This window comes from Panthera uncia, chromosome X (genome assembly GCF_023721935.1).
Source record: "Panthera uncia isolate 11264 chromosome X, Puncia_PCG_1.0, whole genome shotgun sequence".
NCBI classification, from domain to species: domain Eukaryota; kingdom Metazoa; phylum Chordata; class Mammalia; order Carnivora; family Felidae; genus Panthera; species Panthera uncia.
Genome location: NC_064817.1, coordinates 52,216,940 through 52,237,433, shown reverse-complemented (window position 1 = coordinate 52,237,433; position 20,494 = coordinate 52,216,940). Strand labels below are relative to the sequence as shown.

The window sequence follows — 20,494 nt, the reverse complement described above, 5'->3', positions numbered from 1 at the left end:
CAGTTTTCATGGGTCCTAGGCACTTTTTCTTTCATTGGACACCTTTTCCATTAAAATTTTAAAAGTTCTATTTTATGACTGTTTTGGCATAAAGGCATATATTATAGAGACTGAATTATATTAATATTTTCTTTTGATTTATTTTTTTATTTTATTTTATTTTATTTTAATTTAAAAAAAAATTTTAACGTTTATTTACTTTTGAGACAGAGAGAAACAGAGCATGAATGGGGGAGGGTCAGAGAGAGAGAGTGAGACACAGAATCTGAAACAGGCTCCAGGCTCTGAGCTGTCAGCACAGAGCCCGACGCGGGGCTCGAACTCATGAGCCATGAGATCATGACCTGAGCTGAAGTCAGACGCTTAACCGACTAGGCCACCCAGGCGCCCCTATTTTCTTTTGATTTAAAAAATAAATTATTTCTTGAGCCTCTGAAAGTATAATGGGCCCTAGGCATTGTGCTTACCGTGTGCACTGGATGTCAGCCCTGGATATTTGGACACATCCCTACTAATATCATATAGTCCTTTGTGATTTTCACTGTCATTGGCATGTGATTTCTTAACAGTTACAGTGATTACTTCCTGATAAAAATGAGCTCTCTACAACTACTTTGAAATATCTATCTTATATAACTCAGGTTATATTAAACTTGTGTTTTTGCCTCAATTTAATCATGGACTTTACAATTTCCCCTTGTTCCTTTTTATTTTTATCTTCCACTTCATACCGTGCTTGGTACCATTTGAGCTCTCGACTATTGGAAAGCCTTTCTCAGATAAGGCCTTTGGCTTGGCATAGCAGTTTTTGGCTCAGTATGTTTCAGAAGGTTAAAGTCAGTGTCCATTTGATCTTCACTTGTAGCATTGAGGAGACGGCAACACGGGCTGGTAAAGAAAACTTCACACAAGTGACATTTTAAATAGTGAAAAAATTGAAGAAATGAAAATGTCTATCTGTGTGTTATAAATTCACACAATAAAATGCTACACAAAACAATTACAATGAATTAACTATTATGAGAGTTGGTTAACTTTTCCTATAAGGAACCAGATGGTAAATAGTTGAAGTGTTGAGACCCACATCATCTGTCTCAGCTCCAATGCTATTGTGAGAAAGCAGCCATAAACAATATGTCATCTAATGAGAGTGTTCCAATGGCTATGTTCTAATAAAACTGTGTTTATAAAAACAGGCAGCAGATTGATTTGGGATGAAGCATGATAATTTTCTGACTCTTGACCTAAAGTAGGATATATCAACATGTATAAATATCAGAAAAATAATTTGAATAAACAAATTAAGTTGTAGAAAGATTCATGCGTCTTACTAACATTTGGATAAAGATTAAAGATGCAAAAAACAACATAATGTTTATAGACGTGTGTGTGCACATGTGTACACATGGGAATGATAAGCATTGTACTCATGATAGTGATTATCTCTGAAGAGGGAGGGATGGGTACACAGTGAGTCAATGTAATTACAGTGTTTAATTTCTTTATAAAAGTGATTTGATAGACATATGGCATAATATGATATGATTAGTACATTGGTTTTTGCTATATTTTTTTTCTTTTTGTGTCTTTATGTGTGAAGCATTTGACAATTTAAAAAAACACTGTGTGTGTGGGGGGGGTGCCTGAGTGACTCAGTTGGCTAAGTATCTCTTGATTTCGGCTCAGGTCATGATCTCATGGTTCATGAGATCGAGCCCCACATCAGGCTCTGCGCAGACAGCATAGTCAGCACAGAGCCTGCTTGGGATTCTCTATATATCTCTCTGCCTCTCCCCTACTTGCTCTCTCTCTCTCTCTCTTTCTCTTGAAATAAATAAGTAAACATTAAAAAAAACACTGTATAAGCCAATCAATACATGTTTGCAAGGTGAATTTGACTCAGATACTGTCACTTTGCCACCTCTGCTGTTGATGCATGCAAGAATTGTTAAGGAATATCAGCATGGTGGAAAATGATAAATCTTTATGTCGATAAATTAGAATCTACTGCATTTATGTCTGGAGACCTTTAATGTAATAGAAGTTTATGATAGATCATCTGGATATTAATCAAGATGGTTTTTGTCAATGTATAATATTTCATTCTTTACAAAATTGTTGCATAACTCCTTGACAACATATACATATTACAATTGTAACTTTGTTTTCTAGCCTATTTCATTTTATGTTTATTTCCTCTGTGGTTTTGTGGACTCTTAAAAAGATACAGTTTGTTCCAGTTAGATCTAGTTATTTAATAAACTAATTAACCACCTCTCCTCAGCATGGAAGCCTTTACTCAGACTTGCCTCTGGCCACATCAGAACTATCCTATTAAACCTGGCATATATTGTGACTTTTTAAATAATATGATGCTTCATCACCATTGTTTTTCTTGTTGCAAGATCAAGGCTGGCATGCTTTTCTGTTGACCTTGAACTTGCTTGGCGAAGAGTTATGAAACGAACCCTATATTGAGCTCCATGAAGACAGAAATTTTGTTTTATTTACTGCTATATTCTTAGAACCTTGATATAGTGTTTTGCATGGAAAAATTACTTCAGAAACAGGTATTGAATAAATAAATGAATTATGCTATTCTTCTCAGAGGGCATAGTTCTGTATGGTTTCTGGGGGGATGTGGGATTATTCCAAAGGCAGCTTTAGATACCACAGTGACAGAGGAAACTCAAAGCTCTGAGTTTGTGATTAGCTTGGAGTTTCACCCTGGTTCCCTTTTTATTTCTTACTTTAGTATAATTTTACTTATCATATCCTGTTTCCTGTTTATTTTTTTTTCATATGCAACATGCATGTATCAGATTCTATGTAATATGCTATTTTATTACCTTACCCAATTTCATGTGTAAATATGTTTTATAAACCTTTATATTTACATGCCACCTTTTTGGTTTCTTTACTTAATTGAAACTTGTTTGTGGGACTTTGAAAACTTTGTTTTTAATTTTTATGCATATATCTATGCTGTTATTATTTCAATGTTGTTTTAGTACATTACTCTCTATAATTGTCACTCTGTATGGTACAGTGCCATAGGCATTGTCAGTTGAGTTATTGAAAGACTAAAAAAAGAAATTCTCTTCCTGAAAGTTCTGAAAATGTATTACCCATAGGTGTTGGAGATCTTCAAGACTACCTCTAGGTTTGGTCATTTGCTAGAATAACTCATAGGACTGAGCATATAGTCATTTTCATGGCTATGATTTATTATAGTCAAAGGATACAAAGCAAAATTAGCAAAGGGTAAAGGTACATTGAGTGAAGTCTGGAGTAAAACAGGCATAAGTTTCTAAGAGTCCTCTCCCAGTGGAGTCACACAGGATACACCTAATTCTTCCCTTATGGAATTTTGACCACGTGTGTGAAGTGTTGTCTACCATAGGAGCTCATTACAGACTAAGTGACTAAGGTTTTTACTGATGGCGGATCATGCAGGCATCCTCTGCCCAGGACGTACCAAAATTCTAGACTACAAGAGGAAAGCAGTGTTCAGCAAAAGCCACAGTGTTTGCATAGACAGTCTAGGTTCTATTGAGATGTTCTCAATATGGTCCAGCAATAGTCCATAGTACCATTTCTAGTATTCACTGTCTTCTCTTTTAGTCACTGTCTCAGATGTGAATGGGCCCCTGCCATCACCAAGCACCAATTTCCCAAAGTTGAAGAAATCCAAATTTATTTTGTTGTCACTTGGTGTCTTTTTCCCCTCCCAGATATCTTCAGTTAAAAGCCTTTACCACTAAGCATAACATCATACTTCTTGTAATGAGCTTCACTCTTTAACTAATGTGAAGGTTCCTTTTCTTACCTCCTATCCCACAATGCAGCTTATTGATTTTATATTTAGTAAAGTTTTACACATACAATATGTTTTCTTTTCTTTTTTAAGTTTCTACTGAGGTCTAGCATTGGGCAATTTCTCCTTGCAGTCTGGTTATATGCTAGAGATAGGGTATGATTCCAAAAGGTATTAATGTATCTTCTTGTTTAAGCACCATGGGGGCTTGGAGAATCTTCATGGAGAGCCCAGATTTCCATAGCAAAAGAGGTTTTCAAGTCTTAATCCAGGATAAAAGAACTCACAGAGAATGCTTGTTCTATAAAGGTTAACATAGAAGGTAAGAGGCCACAAACCATGCCCAACTATTAATATGGAGAAACTAAGCAATTGAAATCAGACATACCTTTACAACTACATAATTGTTCTCCAGTTTTTTATTTTTTCATCACAAATTATCAAGTAGAGAATGGATAATTTATCTCAAGATTTTATATCATAAATTTCTAAAATAATGATTCTGTTTACCAATAAAATGTCCATCTATCCCCAAATTAAACCATTTGGGGAAAATATTTTATTCCTTTTAACTAATAATTGCATACTTGTCCCTAGCCCACTGTATAGTAATACTTTATCTTCATATTTGACTCCTGCACTACACTACATGTTCTTAAGAATTTGAATAATCCTTTATCATCTACATTTGTATAACACCTATGTCATCATGCTCTTACAAGAATTCCTCGGGGTATCATGGCCTGGAATATTGTTGTTTGTGTCCTAGGTCCTGTGTCAGCACCATCTAAAACATGGAATAGGTACTCTTTTTTTAATGTTTTATTTATTTTTGAGACAGAGAAAGACAGAGCATGAGCAGGGGAGGGGTAGAGAGAGCAAGACACAGAATCTGAAGCAGGCTCCAGGCTCTGAGCTATCAGCACAGAGCCTGACGCGGGGCTTGAACTCACAAACCACAAGATCATGACCTGAGCCGAAGTCAGACACTTAACTTACTGAGCCACCCAGGAGCCCCTGGAATAGGCACTCTTATACTTCAGTCAGCTGAATAAATGTTTCACCAACATTTGGGAAACCATGTAGGAACATAAGGGGAAAGTGACAATGTCAGGACTGAGGGGATCTTTGCCCAGGGCCCAGTTGTGGTCATCGTCTCAAGGACTGTCCAGATCCATAGGCACTTGTCTTCATTTGTAAGTCTTCCAAGCTGGGCCCTTACCTCTCTAATTGCTTTTCTCTTAGCAACACCATGTTGTCACTATCTTCATTTTCTTTCCCTCTTTTGGCTTTTCTTTTCCTGGCCAGAATATACCTCTGGTTTCTTTTAGGACCTCTCTTGACGTCAACATAAGTCTCAGCCACTGACCCTCTTTATGAGCTGTTGTATCCCCATTGGAAAAGAGCCAGTCCCAGCAACCATAAATATCATATTTCATTGATACAGAGAATCACACATTTTTCACATTTGACATTTATTAAATTGAGATTTTTCTCGTACTTGATGGTATGTCACTGTATAACTGGCAGGTGTATTTTTCTTTGTTAATAATACAACAATAATGGAAGAGATTACATTTAAATGTATCTTAGATTTGAAGTAGCAGTAATTTTACAAAGTATACGAAGGTATAATGGTAACCTTCACATACAGAAATTTTGTTTACATGTAATCCCTTGCTTCTGCCCTGACCTTACCACATTGCTTTATGCTGTAGATATTCTTCATGCTGGCCTATGAGTGTTTCCTGTTCTATAGGCCTTTCTTGAGTCCTTCCATTAAATGTGTTTTGAATATCTTCTATGTGCCAAACATAGTGATAAGTGCTAAGGATAGAAATATGAGCAAACCAGACATACTTCTTGCTTATTTTCATTATATACTCTTTTAAGGTAGTGTGATTCATTAGCATTATAAACTGTACTGATCATAGGTCAGATCATGCAGTTGTTCCTCTGGTATCTAGGTTCCTCAATCTTTTTTCCTCAGTCTTTTTCTCTTCCATATGGAAGGAAATATTCCGGGCGATTACTTTTTTCTTTAAATAACTCTTCCATGTTGCTACAAAGGGCCATATTTCATTCTTTCTCATTGACACGTAGGGAGAGTGTTATGCTAAGTGAAATAAGCCATACAGAGAAAGACAGATACCATATGGTTTCACTCTTATGTGGATCCTGAGAAACTTAACAGAAACCCATGGGGGAGGGAAAGGAAAAAAAAAGCGGTTAGAGTAGAAGAGAGCCAAAGCATAAGAGACTCTTAAAAAACTGAGAACAAACTGAGGGTTCATGAGGGGTGGGAGGGAGGTGAGGGTGGGTGATGGGTATTGAGGAGGGCACCTTTTGGGATGAGCACTGGGTGTTGTATGGAAACCAATTTGACAATAAACTTCATATATTGAAAAAAAGAACTCTTACTTTTTTTGTTTTGTTTGTTTGTTTGAAGTTTCTTTTTATGTATTTATTTTGAGAGAGACAGAGACAGTGTGAGTGGGGGAGGGTCAGAGAGAGGGGGAGAGAGAGAGAATCCCAAGTAGGCTTCATGCTGCCAACACAGAGCCCAACACAGGGCTCAAACACACAAACTACAAAATCATGATCTGAGCCTAAACCAAAGAGTCAGATGCTTAACCAACTGAGCTATCCAGGTGCCCCTCTGGATGATCATTTTATACTATGCCCAATGAACCTGTTTGGGATGGCTGCTTCAAGTTGATTCATCTCTTTCATGGCCTTGTCAGTTGCCTCTAAGGTTTTCTTTCTAGTGTGTGGATCTAATATGTTGCATCTGTCTTTGTCAGGTTTCTAAAGGAACTATATGTAGCAAGTCCAGTGGATTTGCCTCAGGGTTTATCTTTCTCTTTACACATAGCAATTATATAGCTCAAGGAAAGTTCCAACTGAAAATGTGTCAGCTGACACTTGCTAGGTCTAAACAGAACATGTTATTTCTTCCCTCGTAGTTAAGTTATCCTCAAAAGGTTGGTGTCTGGATAGAGATTTCTGTAACCATCTCCTCTTGGGAGAGCAAGTAGCCAACATGTACTTTCTTGGTAGGGCCTTGCCCAAGATGAGGTTTTGTCTCCCCCCCCTTTTTTAAATTGAGATATAATTTACATATAATAGTGTATAAGTTTAAGGTATACAACAGTAGGTTTCATACATGTATATATTGTGATATTATTACTAAAGTAACATTGGCTAACACCTTTATCATGTCACACTTTTATCATTGCTTTTTTTGCATTGGGAAGTTAAGATTTAGCCTCTTAGCAACTATAAAGTTTATGGCACAGTATTGTTGACTACAATCATTATGGTGTACATAAAAGCTCCAAAACTTATTTATCTAGTAGTTGTAAGATTTTCCCTTAAACAACATTTTCCTAATTCCCCCAACCTCAGCCCCTGGTAAACCACCATTCTAGTCTCTATGTTTATGAGTTAAGTTTTTTAAGATCCCTTTTAAGATGGCTTTTATCAAAAATATGAGATAACAAATTTTGGTGAGGATGTGGAGAAAAAGGTAATCCTTGTATACTGTTGGCGGGAATGTAAATCAGTGTAACTACTGTGGTAAACACTATGAGTATTTCTCAAAAAAATAAAAATAGAAATACATATGAGCCAGTAATTCACCTACTGGGTATTTACCCAAAGAAAATGAAAACGTCAACTGGAAAACGTATATGCATACCTATATTTATTACAAAATTATTTACAATAGCCACGACATAGAACTAGCACAACTGTCATTGATAAATAGGTAAAGTAGATGTGGCATATACATACAATGGAATATTACTCAGCCATAAGAAATGAGATCTTAACATTTACATTTGGAATCTAAAAAGCAAACTAAATAAAACAAAAGAACAAACAAATAAATCAAAAGGAAGAAAGAGACCTATAAATACAGAGACCAAACTGGTGGTTTCCAGGAATGAGAGGGGTGGGGAGATTGGCAAAAAGGGGTGAAGAGGAGTGGAAGATACAAGCTTCCAATTATGGAATGAATAGGTCATGAAAATGAAAAGTACAGCATATGGAATATAGTCAGCAGTATTATAATAGAATTCGGTAGTAACAGATGTTAGCTATACTTGTAAAAAAGGCAAAATGCAAAATGTATAAACTTGTTGAATCGCTGTGTTGTACACCTGAAACTAATGTAACATTATGTGTCAACTATACTACAATTAAAAAAAAAAAGAACTAGATGGTAAAGAAAATGGTAACTGTGGTTGCTTCCTGAGGTGGAAACTGGATGATTGAGAACCAGGGGTGGAAGGAGACTTCCTTTACACAGTTTACCTTTATGTATGAGTGTGTGTGTGTGTGTGTGTGTGTGTGTGTGTGTGTGTGTGTATATATATATATATAATCTTATTTACATATTCATCTGTTTAAGGACACTTAAGACACAAGACTGTTTCTAAGTCTTGGCTATTGTACATAGTGTTCAAATGAACATGGGGGTGCAGATATTTCTTCAAGATACTGATTTCAATTTTTTTGGATATATACTAGGAAATGACATTACTATACTTATTTTTTTGATACTAGCCATTCTGGCAGACATAAGATGATACCTCATTGGTGTTTTGACTTACATTTCCATGGTTATTAGGGATGTTGAGCATCTTTTCCTGTGTCTGTTGGCCATTGGTATGTCTTTTTTAGGAAAAATATCTATTCAGGCCCTCTACCCATTTTTTATTGTGATTATTTGTGTTTTTTTGGTATTGACTTCTATGTATGTTTATATATATTTATAAATACTATTTATATATATAAATTTTATTTAAAAATATATATAAATTTATATATTCTGTATTTATATATTTTGAATATTAATCCCTTATCAGATATAGCATTTGCATATATCCTCTCCCATTCAGTACTTGGCTGTTTTGTTTTCTTTATTTTTCTAAGATCAAATTTATTGTCAAATTGGTTGCCATACAACACCCAGAGCTCATCCCAACAGGTGCCCTCCTCAATGCCCATCACCCACTTTCCCCTCCCTCCCACCGACCATCAACCCTCAGTTTATTCTCAGGTTTTAAGAGTCTCTTATGGTTTGGCTCCCTCCCTAACTTTTTTTTTCCTTCCCCTCCCACATGGTCTTATGTTAAGTTTCTCAGGATCCACATAAGGGTAAAAACATATGGTATCTGTCCCTCTCTGTATGACTTATTTCACATAGCAGGACACTCTCCAATTCCATCCATGATGCTACAAAAGGCCATATTTCATTCTTTCTCATTGCCACATAGTATTCCATTGTGTATATAAACCACAATTACTTTATCCATTCATCCGTTGATGGACATTTAGGCTCTTTTCCTTAAGTTGCTGTTGTTGAAAGTGCTGCTATAAACATTGGGGTACAAGCGCCCCTGTGCATCAGCACTCCTGTATCCCTTGGGTAAATTCCTAGCAGTGCTATTGCTGGGTCATAGAGTAGGTCTATTTTTAATTTTTTGAGGAACCTCCGCACTGTTTTCCAGAGTGGCTGCACCAGTTTGCATTCCCACCAACAGTGCAAGAGGGTTCCCGTTTCTCCACATCCTCTCCAGCATCTATAGTCTCCTGTTTTGTTCATTTTAGCCACTCTGACTGGCGTGAGGTGGTATCTCAGTGTGGTTTTGATTTGTATTTCCCTGATGAGGAGCGACCTTGAGCATCTTTTCATGTGCCTGTTGGCCATCTGGATGTCTTCTGTAGAGAAGTGTCTATTCATGTTTTCTGCCCATTTCTTCACTGGATTATTTGTTTTTCGGGTGTGGAGTTTGGTGAGTTCTTTATAGATTTTGGATACTAGCCTTTTGTCTGATATGTCATTTGAAAATATCTTTTCCCATTCCATTGGTTGTCTTTTAGTTTTGGTGATTGTTTCCTTTCCAGTGCAGAAGCTTTTTATCTTCATGAGGTCCCAATAGTTCATTTTTGCTTTTAATTCCCTTGCCTTTGGAGATGTGCCAAGTAAGAAATTGCTGCCGCTGAGGTCTGAGAGGTTTTTCCCTGCTTTCTCCTCTAGGGTTTTGATGGTTTCCTGTCTCACATTCAGGTCCTTTATCCATTTTGAGTTTATTTTTGTGAGTCGTGTAAGAAAGTGGTCTAGTTTCATCCTTCTGCATGTTGCTGTCCAGTTCTCCCAGCACCATTTCTTAAAAAGACTGTCTTTTTTTCCATTGGACATTCTTCTCTGCTTTGTCAAAGGTTAGTTGGCCATACTTTTGTGGGTCCAGTTCTGGAGTCCCTATTCTATTCCATTGGTCTATGTGTCTGTTTTTGTGCCAATACCATGCTGTCTTGATGATTACAGCTTTGTAGTAGAGGCTAAAGGCTGGGATTGTGATGCCTCCCACTTCAGTCTTCTTCTTCAATATTACTTTGGCTATCTGGGGTCTTTTGTGGTTCCATACAAATTTTAGGATTGCTTGTTCTAGGTTCAAGAAGAATGCTGGTGCAATTTTGGTTGGGATTGCATTGAATGTGTAGACAGCTTTGGGTAGTATTGACATTTTAACAATATTTATTCTTCCAATCCATGAGCACAGAATGTTTTTCCATTTCTTTCTATCTTCTTCAATTTCCTTCATCAGCTCTCTATAGTTTTCAGCATACAGATCTTTTACATCTTTGATTAGGTTTATTCCTAGGTATTTTATGCTTCTTGGTGCAATTGTGAATGGGATCAGTTTCTTTATTTGTCTTTCTGTTGCTTCATTGTTAGTGTATAAGAATACAACTGATTTCTGTACATTGATTTTGTATCCTGTGACTTTGCTGAAAGCATTTATCAGTTCTAGCAGACGTTTGGTGGAGTCTATCGGGTTTTCCATGTATAATATCATGTCATCTGCAAAAAGTGAAAGCTAGACATCATCTTTGCCAATTTTGATGCCTTTGATTTCCTTTTGTTGTCTGATTGCTGATGCTAGTTGCTGATTCCAACACTATGTTAAACACCAGCGGTGAGAGTGGACATCTCTGTCATGTCCCTCATCTCAGGGGAAAAGCTCTCAGTTTTTCCCCATTGAGTATAATATTAGCTGTGGGCTTTTCATAAATGGCTTTTATGATGTTTAAGTACGTTCCTTCTATCCCAACTTTCTCGAGGGTTCTTATTAAGAAAGGATGGTGGATTTTGTCAAATGCTTTTTCTGCATCGATTGACAGGAACATATGGTTCTTATCTTTTCTTTTATTAATGTGATGTATCACGTTGATTGATTTGCGAATGTTGAACCAGCCCTGCATCCCAGGAATGAATCCCACTTGATCATGGTGAATAATTCTTTTTATATGCTGTTGAATTCGATTTGCTAGTATCTTATTGAGAGTTTTTGCATCCATATTCATCAGGGATATTGGCCTGTAGTTCTCTTTTTTTACTGGGTATCTGTCGGGTTTCAGAATCAAAGTAATGCTGGCTTCATAGAATGAGTCTGGAAGTTTTCCTTCCCTTTCTATTTTTTGGAACAGGTTGAGAAGGATAGGTATTATCTCTGCTTTAAATGTCTGGTAGAAGTCCCCAGGGAAGCTGTCTGGTCCTGGACTCTTATTTGTTGGGAGATTTTTGTAACTGATTCAATTTCTTCGCTGGTTATGGGTCTGTTCAAGTTTTCTATTTCTTCCTGTTTGAGTTTTGGAGGTGTGTGGGTGTTTAGGAATTTGTCCATTTCTTCCAGGTTGTCCAGTTTGTTGGCATATAATTTTTCATAGTACTCCCTGATAATTGCTTGTATTTCTGAGGGATTGGTTGTAATCATTCCATTTTCATTCATGATTTTATCTATTTGGGTCATCTCCTTTTCTTTTTGAGAAGCCTGGCTAGAGGTTTATCAATTTTGTTTATTTTTTTTCAAAAAAACAACTCTTTGGTTTCATTGATCTGTTCTACTGTTTTTTTATATATATTCCATATTGTTTATTTCTGCACTGATATTTATCATTTATCTTCTTCTGCTGGTTTAAGGGTTTCTTTGCTGTTCTGCTTCTATTTTCTTTAGGTGTGCTGTTCGATTTTGTATTTGGGATTTTTCTTGTTTCTTGAGATAGGCCTGGATTGCAATGTATTTTCCTCTCAGGACTGCCTTCGCTGCATCCCAAAGCGTTTGGATTGTTGTATTTTCATTTCCATTTGTTTCCATATATTTTTAAATTTCTTCTCTAATTGCCCGGTTTACCCATTTATTCTTTAGTATGGTGTTCTTTAACCTCCATGTTTTTGGAGGTTTTCCAGACTTTTTCTTGTGGTTGATTTCAAGTTTCATAGCATTGTTGTCTGATATTGTGTGTGGTATGATCCCAATTATTTTATACTTATGAAGGGCTGTTTTATGACCCAGTATGTGATCTATCTTGGAGAATATTTCATGTGCACTTGAGAAGAAAGTATACTCTGTTGCTTTGGGATGCAGAGTTCTAAATATATCTGTCAAGTCCATCTGATCCAATGTATCATTCAGGGCCTCTGTTTCCTTATTGATCCTACGTCTAGATGGTCTATCCATTGTTGTAAGTGGGGTATTAAAGTCCCCTGCAATTACCACATTCTTATCAAAAATGTTGCTTATGATTGTGATTATTTTATATATTTGGGGGCTCCCATATTCAGCACATAGACATTTTTAATTGTTACCTCTTCTGATGGATAGACCCTGTAATTATTATGTAATGCTCTTTTTCATCTCTTGTTTCAGCCTTTAATTTATAGTCTAGTTTGTCTGATATAAGTATGGCTACTACAGCTTTCTTTTGAATTCCAGTAGCATGATAGATAGTTCTCCATTGCCTCACTTTCAATCTGAAGATGTCCTCAGGTCTAACTCTTATAGACAGTAAATAGATGGGTCTTGTTTTTTATCCATTATGATACCCTATGTCTTTTGGTTGGAGCATTTAGTCCATTTACATTCAGTGTTATTATAGAAAGATATGGGTTTAGGGTCATAGTGATGTCTGTAAGTTTCATACTTGTAGTGATGTCTCTGGTACTGTGGTCCTTGCAACATTTCACTCACAGAATCCCCCTTAGGATCTCTTGTAGAGGTGGTTTAATGATGATGAATTCCTTCAGTTTTTGTTTGTATGGGAAAACCTTTATCTCTTCTTCTATTCTGAATGACAGACTTACTGGATAAAGGATTCTCAGCTGCATATTTTTTCTGTTCACCACATTGAAGATTGCCTGCCATTCCTTTCTAGCCTGCTAAGTTTCAGTTCATAGGTCTGCTACTATTCTTTTGTGTCTACCTTTGTAAGTTAGAGCCTATTTATCCCTAGCTGTTTTCAGAATTTTCTCTTTATCCTTGTATCTTGCCAGTTTCACTATGATATGTCATGCAGAAGTTTGATTTCAGTTACGTCTGAAGGGAGAGTTCTGTGCCTCTTGGATTTCAATGCCTTTTTCCTTCCTCAGATCAGGGACTTATTTCAGCTAAGACTTATTCAAGTACACCTTCAGCCCCTTTCTCTCTCTCATTTTCTCCTGGAATTCCTATGATGTGGATATTGTTCCGTTTGATTGCATCACTTAGTTCTCTAATTCTCCTCTCAAACTCCTGGATTTTTTTATCTCACTTCTCAGCTTCCTCTTTTTCCATAATTTTATCTTCTAACTCACCTATTCTTTCCTCTGCCTCTTCAATCCGTGCTATGGCTGCCTCCATTTTATTTTGCACCTCATTTATAGCATTTTTTAGCTCCTCATGACTATTTCTTTGTCCCTTGACCTCTGTAGCAATGGATTCTCTACTATCTATGCTTTTTTCAAGTGCAGTGATTAATTTTATGACTATTATTCTAAATTCTTGTTCCATTATATTGCTTAAATCGATTTTGATCCATTCGTTAGGTGTCACTACTTCCTAGAGTTTCTTTTTAGGAGAATTCTTCAGTTTCATCATTTTTGATAGTTCCTGGGGTGTGTGTTGTGTGTTTGTCATATATAGATTTTATTATGGTGAGTTATATTACCTCTCAACTTAGTTTGTTGAGAATTATTATCATGAACAGATAATACATTTTGTCAAGGGTTTTCTTTGCATTTATTTAGATGTTAATATGATTTTTATCTGTCATTTTGTTAATGTGGTGTGCCTAGTGGATTGATTATAGATATTGAACAATCCTTGAATCCCTAAGTTAAAGCACACTTGATTTTGGTTAATGATCCTTTTAAAATATTGCCAAATTTGGATTGCTTATATTTTCTTAAGAATTTTTTTCATCTATGTTCATCAGGGTTATTGGCCTTTAGTTTTCTTTTTTTGTAGTATCTTTGGATTTGGTGACAGGGTGATTCTGGTTTCATAGATTGTAGTTGGAAGCTTTCCTTTCTATTCTATTTTTTTTTTTTTGGTGTAATTTGAGGAGAAAAATCCTTCTTTTTTGGTGTAATTTGAGGAGAAAAATCCTTCTTTTTTAGGATTTCATTTTTAAGCAATTTGTACACACAGTGTGGGGCTTGAACCCACAACCCCGAGATCAAGAGTCATAAGCTCCACTGACTGAGCCAGCCAGGCTCCCCTTAGCTCTTCTTTAAATACTTGGTAAAATTCACTTGTGCAACCATCTTCTCCTGGACTTTTTTTGTTGTTTGTTTAGAATTTTATATTACTGATTCAATTTTGTTTCTAGTAATTGGTAACAAAATTTCTATTTCCACTTAATTCAATTTTGTTAGATTGCATGTTTCTAGAAATATATCCATTTCTTGTAGGCTGTTCACTTAGTTGACATATAATTTCTTATAGTAGTCTGTATAGTCCTTTGTATTTCTATAGTATTGGTTGTTATTTCTATTTCCCTTTTTATTTTATTTACTTGGTGTTTCTCCATTTTTCTTGATGAGTCTGGCTAAATGTTTATCATTGTTTCCCTTTTGAAGGAATCAGCTTTTGGTTTCATTGATCTTTTCTAATGTTTCTTTAGTTTCTATTTCATTTATTTCCAATATGATCTTTTCTTTACAATGTTTTCTTTATTTTTTGAGAGGGTGAGTGTGAGAAATGGAGGGGCAGAGAGAGGGGGACCGAGGATCTGAAACAGTCTTTGCACTGACATGGTGACAGCAGCGAGCCTGATGTGGGGGTTGAATTCACAAACCACTAGACCAAGACCTTAGCTGAAGTCAGACACTTAAGCGACTGAGCCACCCAGGCACCCTTGCACTCTGATCTTTATTATTTCCTATCTTGTAGTAACATTGGGCTTTGTTTTTTGTTCCTTTTTCTAGTTCCTTTAGAGGTAATGTTAGAATGTTGTTGAGTTTTGTTTCTTGAAATAGTTCTGTATTGATATAAATTATCCTCTCACAACTGCTTTTGCTGTGTCCAAAAGATTTTGTACCATTGTGTTTTTATTTTCATTTGTGTGTGTATGTTCATATTATATAATATGTAATATGTAATGTATATATATAATATGTATTAAGAATTCCTCTTTAATTTTTTTCATTGAACTATTGGTTCTTTAGTAGCATATAGTTTAGCTTCCACATGTTTTTGTTTTCTCCAGGTTTTTTTCTTACAATTGCTTTTTTTAAAGTTTTTATTTTAATCTCAGTTAGTTATCATTTTAGTTTCAGGTGTACATTGTAGTGATTGAACACATATATATCACCTGGCACTTATCACAAGTGCACTCCTTAATCCTTATCACCTATTTAACCCATCCTTCCACTCCTCACCCCTCTGGTAACCATCAATTTGTTCTCTGTAGTTAAGAGTCTGTTTCTTGGGGCGCCTGGGTGGCTCAGTCGGTTAAGCGGCCGACTTCGGCTCTGGTCATGATCTCGCGTTCTGTGAGTTCGAGCCCTGCTTCGGGCTCTGTGCTGACAGCTAAGAGACTGGAGCCTGTTTCAGATTCTGTGTCTCTCGCTCTCTGATCCTCCCCCGTTCATGCTCTGTCTCTGTCTCAAAAATAAATAAACATTAAAAAAAAGAGTCTGTTTCTTGGTTTGTCCCTATCTCCCTTTTTTCCCTTTGCTGATTTGTTTTGTTTCTCAAGTTCCACATATGAGTGAAATCATATGATATTTGCCTTTTTCTTGCTGACTTATGTCAATTAGCATTATACTCTCTAGCTCCATCCATGTCATTGCAAATGGCAGTATTTAATTCTTTTTCATGGCAGAATGATATTCCATTATACATATATATATATATATATATACACACACACACACACACACATATACCAAATCTTCTTTAACCATTTATCCATTGATACTTGAACTCATTCCATAATTTGGCTACTCTAATTAATGATGTTATAAACATAGGAATACGTGTATCCCTTTGAAATACTGTTTTCATATTATTTGGATGAAAATCTAGTAGTGCAATTACTGGATTATAGGGTAGTTTTGTTTTTAATTTTTTGAGGAACTTCCATAGTGCTTTCAAGAGTAGCTGCACCAGTTTGCATTCCCACCAAAAGTGTAAGAAGGTTCCTTTTTCACCACATCCTTGCCAACACTTGTCATTTATTGGGTTTTTTTGTTTGCTTGTTTTTTGTTTGTTTGTTTTGTTTTTATTTTAGTTATTCTGAAAGTGTAAGGTGATACCTCATTGTAAGTTTTTTTTAATTTTTTTAATTTTTTTTTTATTTTATATTTAAGAGAGAGCGAGCAGGGGAGGAGCAGAGAGAGACAGAATCTGAAGCAGTCTCCAGCCTCTGAGCTGTGATGCCGGGCTTGAACTCATGAGCAGTGAGATCATGACTTCAGCCGAAGTTGGATGCTTAACCAACTGAGCCATACAGTCACCCCCCTCATTGTAGTTTTGATTTGAATTTCCCTGATGATGAATGATTTTGAGCATCTTTTCATGTGTCTCTTAGACATCTGTATGTGTTCATTGGCGAAATGTCTTCATGTCTTCTGCCCATTTTTAATTGCATTATTTTTTTTCATATTGGGTTCTATAAGTTCTTTTTATATTTTGGATACTAACCCTTTATCAGATATGTCATTTGCAAATATCTTCTCCCATTCCCAAGGTTGCTTTTAGTTTTGTTTATTTTTTCCTTTGGTATGCAGAAGCTATTTATTTTGTTTCAATCCCAATAGTTTATTTTTGCTTTTATTTCCCTTTCCTAGACATATCTAGGAAAAATGTTATTAAAGCCAGTGTCAGAGAGATTATTGCCTGTGCTCCCTTCTAGAATTTTTATTGTTTCAGGTCTCACATTTGTGTGTTCAGTGTTTCTTTGAATTTATTTTTGTGTATGTTGAAAGTGCCCAGTTTCATTCTTTGCCTGTAGCTGTCCAGTTCTCCTAACACAATTTGTGAAACAGCCTGTCTTTTTTCCATGAGATATCTTTTCCTTCTTTGTTGAAGATTAATTAACCATACAATTGTGGGGTTATTTCCCACTTTTCTATTCCATTCCATTGAAGTAAGCATCTATTTTTGTGCCAGTACCCTACTGTTTTTATTACTATAGCTTTCTAATATAACTTGAAGTCTGAAATTGTGATGCCTCCAGCTTTGCTATTCTTCTTCAAGTTTATTTTGGCTATTTGGGGTCTTTTCTTCTTCCGTATAAATTTTAGGATTTTTGTACTAGTTCTGTGAGTAATGCTGTTGGTATTTTGATAGAGATTGCTTTGAATGTGTAGATTGTATGGGGTAGTATAGAAATTTTAACAATATTTGTTCTTCCAATTCATGAACATGGAATATCTTTCCATTTATTTGTGTCATCTTCAGTTTCTTTCCTCAGTGCTTTATAGTTTTCAGAGTACAGGTCTTTCACCTCTTTGGTAGGTTTATTCCTAGGTATCTTACTGTTTTTCTTGCAATTGTAAATGAGATTATTCTCTTAATTTCCATTTCTGCTGCTTCATTATTAATGTATACCAATGTAACATATTTTTTCACATTGATTTTGTATTTTGTGACTATACTGAATTTATCAATCAGTCTAGTAGTTTTTTGTTGGGTCTTTAGTGTTTTCTATATAGAGTATCCTGTATTATGCAAATAGTGAAAGTTTTACATTTTCCTTGCCAATTCAAATATATTTTGTTTCTTTTTTTTTTTGTGATTACTGTGCCTAGGACTCCAAGTACTATGTTGAATAAAAGTGGTGAGAGTGGACATCCTTGTCTTTCTGACTTTTTAGGTGTAAGAGCTCTCAGTTTTTTTCCATTTAGTATGATGTTTGCTGTGGGTTTTTCATACATGGTTTTTTTATGTTGAGGTATGTTCCCTCTAAACCTATTTCATTGAGGTTTTTTTTTTTTTTATCATGAATGCATGTTGTATTTTGTCAAATGCTTTTTCTGCATCTATTAAAATGATTATGTTTTTTATCCTTTCTCTTATTGATGTGATTGATGCAGCACATTGATTGATTTGCAAATCAATTTATGCTCTAATATTTATAGTTTCTTTCCTTCTGCTGGTTTGGGGTTTGTGGGGTTTTTTTTTGTTTTTTTGTTGTTTTTTTTTTTCTTGCTCCTTTGGGTGTAATGTGGTTGTTTATTTGCAATTTTTCTTCCCTCTTGATACAGACCTGTATTGCTATAGCCTTCCCTTTTAGGACCACTTTCAATACTTTCAATGCATTCCAAAGGTTTTGAACTGTGTGTTCTCATTTTCATTTGTTTCCACCTATTTTTTAAATTTCTTTTTTGATTTCCTGCTTTACCATTCACTGTTTCATAGCAGATTGTTTAACCTCCATGTATTTGTGGTGTTTTCAAAATTTTCCTGTTGTTGACTTCTAGTCATTGTGGTCAGAAAAGGCGCATGGTATGATTTCAATCATTTTGTATTTTTTGAGTCCTGTTTTGTGACTTAATATGTGATCTATTCTGGAGAATGTTCCTTGTGCTCTTGAAAAGAATGTGTATTTTTCTGCTTTACAATGGAATGTTCTGAATATATCTGTTAACTCCATCTGGTCCAGTGTGTCATTCAAAGCCACTGTGTCCTTCTTGATTTTCTGTTTGGCTGATCTGTCCATTGTTGTACTTGGGTGTTAAATTCCCCTACAATTATTGTATTACTGTTGTTTAGTTCCTTTTGGTTTGTCATTAACTGTTTTATTTAATTGGGTGGTCCTATGTTGGGTGCATAATTATTTAAAATGGTTATATCTTCTTCTTGGATTGTACCCTTTATTATTATATAGTATCCGTCTTTGTCTATTTATTTATTTATTTATTTATTTCTCTTTACAGACTTTGTTTTAAAGTCTATTTTGTCCAAGTACTGCTACTCTGGCTTTTGACATCCATTTGCCTGGTAAATGTTTCTCCAACCCCTCACTTTCTATTTGCAAATGTCTTTGGTCTGAAATGAATGTTTTGTGGGCAGCATATAAGTCCATCTTATTTTCCTTATCCATTTTGTCACCCTGTGTCTTTTGAATGGAGAGTATAATGCATTTACATTCAAAATAACTTTTGATAAATATGTACTTATTGCCATTTTATTACTTGTCTTTTTTTTTGTTTTTGTAGTTTTTCTGATACTTTCTTCTCTTTCTGTCTTTCATGGTTTCTTGGTTTTCTATGGTGATAAACCTCGATTTCTTTATTCTTTCCATAACGATTAATTGGTTTTGATTTGTGGTTACCATTATGATTGTATATAACATATGTCTAGAGCAGTGTATATTTAGTTGATGGTCACTTTCGTTTGAAAACTTTCTTAACTCCTCTGTCTCTCCACCCCTCACCATTTTAGGTATATGTCATTATATTTTACATCCTTTTATTTTTTGAATCCCTTTACAGAATTACTTATTGTTACTGCGTCTATGTTTCCTTCTTTTCATGCTCTCCCTTGTGGTCTTTCCTTTCCACTCAAAGAGTCCCTTTTAATATTTCTTGTAGGGACAGTTTAGTGGTCATTAACTCCTTTAGTGTTTGTTTGAGAAATTATTTTTCTCTCCTTCTACTCAATGATAGCCTTGTTGGATAGCTATTCTTGGCTGTATATTTTTCCCTTTCAACACTTTAAATATATCATGCCTCTCCCTTCTGACTTGTAAAGTTTATGTTGAAAAATTGCTGGTTGCCTTTTGCAGTTTCTTTAGTATGTAACTGTCTTCTGCTAATTTCAAAACTTTTTCTTTATCATTACTTTTTCCATTTTAGTTACTGTGTGTCTTGGTAGATCCCTGTTTCCCTTGAATTTGAATACCCTTTTACTTCCTTAGATTAGGGACATTTTCAGTGATTATTTCTTGAAATAAATGCCCTGCCCCCTTTTCTCTGTCCTTTCCTTCTGGGAATGCTATAATGTGAATGTTATGCTTGATAGAGTCAGTGACTTCCCTAAGACTGTTCTAATTTTGCATACTTATTTTTCTATTTGTTTATCTTTATTTACTTTCCATTACTCTGTCTTCTAGGTCATTTATTCATTCCTCTGTTTCTTCCAGCCGCTATTTATTCCATCGGTTGTATTCTTAATTTCATTTATTGTCTTCTTCATCTCTAATTAGTTCTTTTTTATCTTTGTGTTAAGAGTCTCACTGATGTACTCCACTATTTTCTCAAGTTCAGTGAGTATCTTTATGATCATTATTTCAAATTCTTTATCAGGCATGTTACTTATATCCTTTTTGCTTAGGTTTCTTGCAGTGGTTTTGCCCTATTTTTTCATTTGTGACATAGTCTTCTGTCTCCTCATTTTGCAT

General features: G+C 35.4%; 1 protein-coding gene across 1 annotated transcript in view; it reads left to right on the top strand.

Annotated features, from left to right (window-relative positions):
* OPHN1 (oligophrenin 1) overlaps positions 1–20,494 on the top strand; it is a 530,949-nt gene that overhangs the window by 328,188 nt on the left and 182,267 nt on the right. The window lies entirely within an intron of this gene.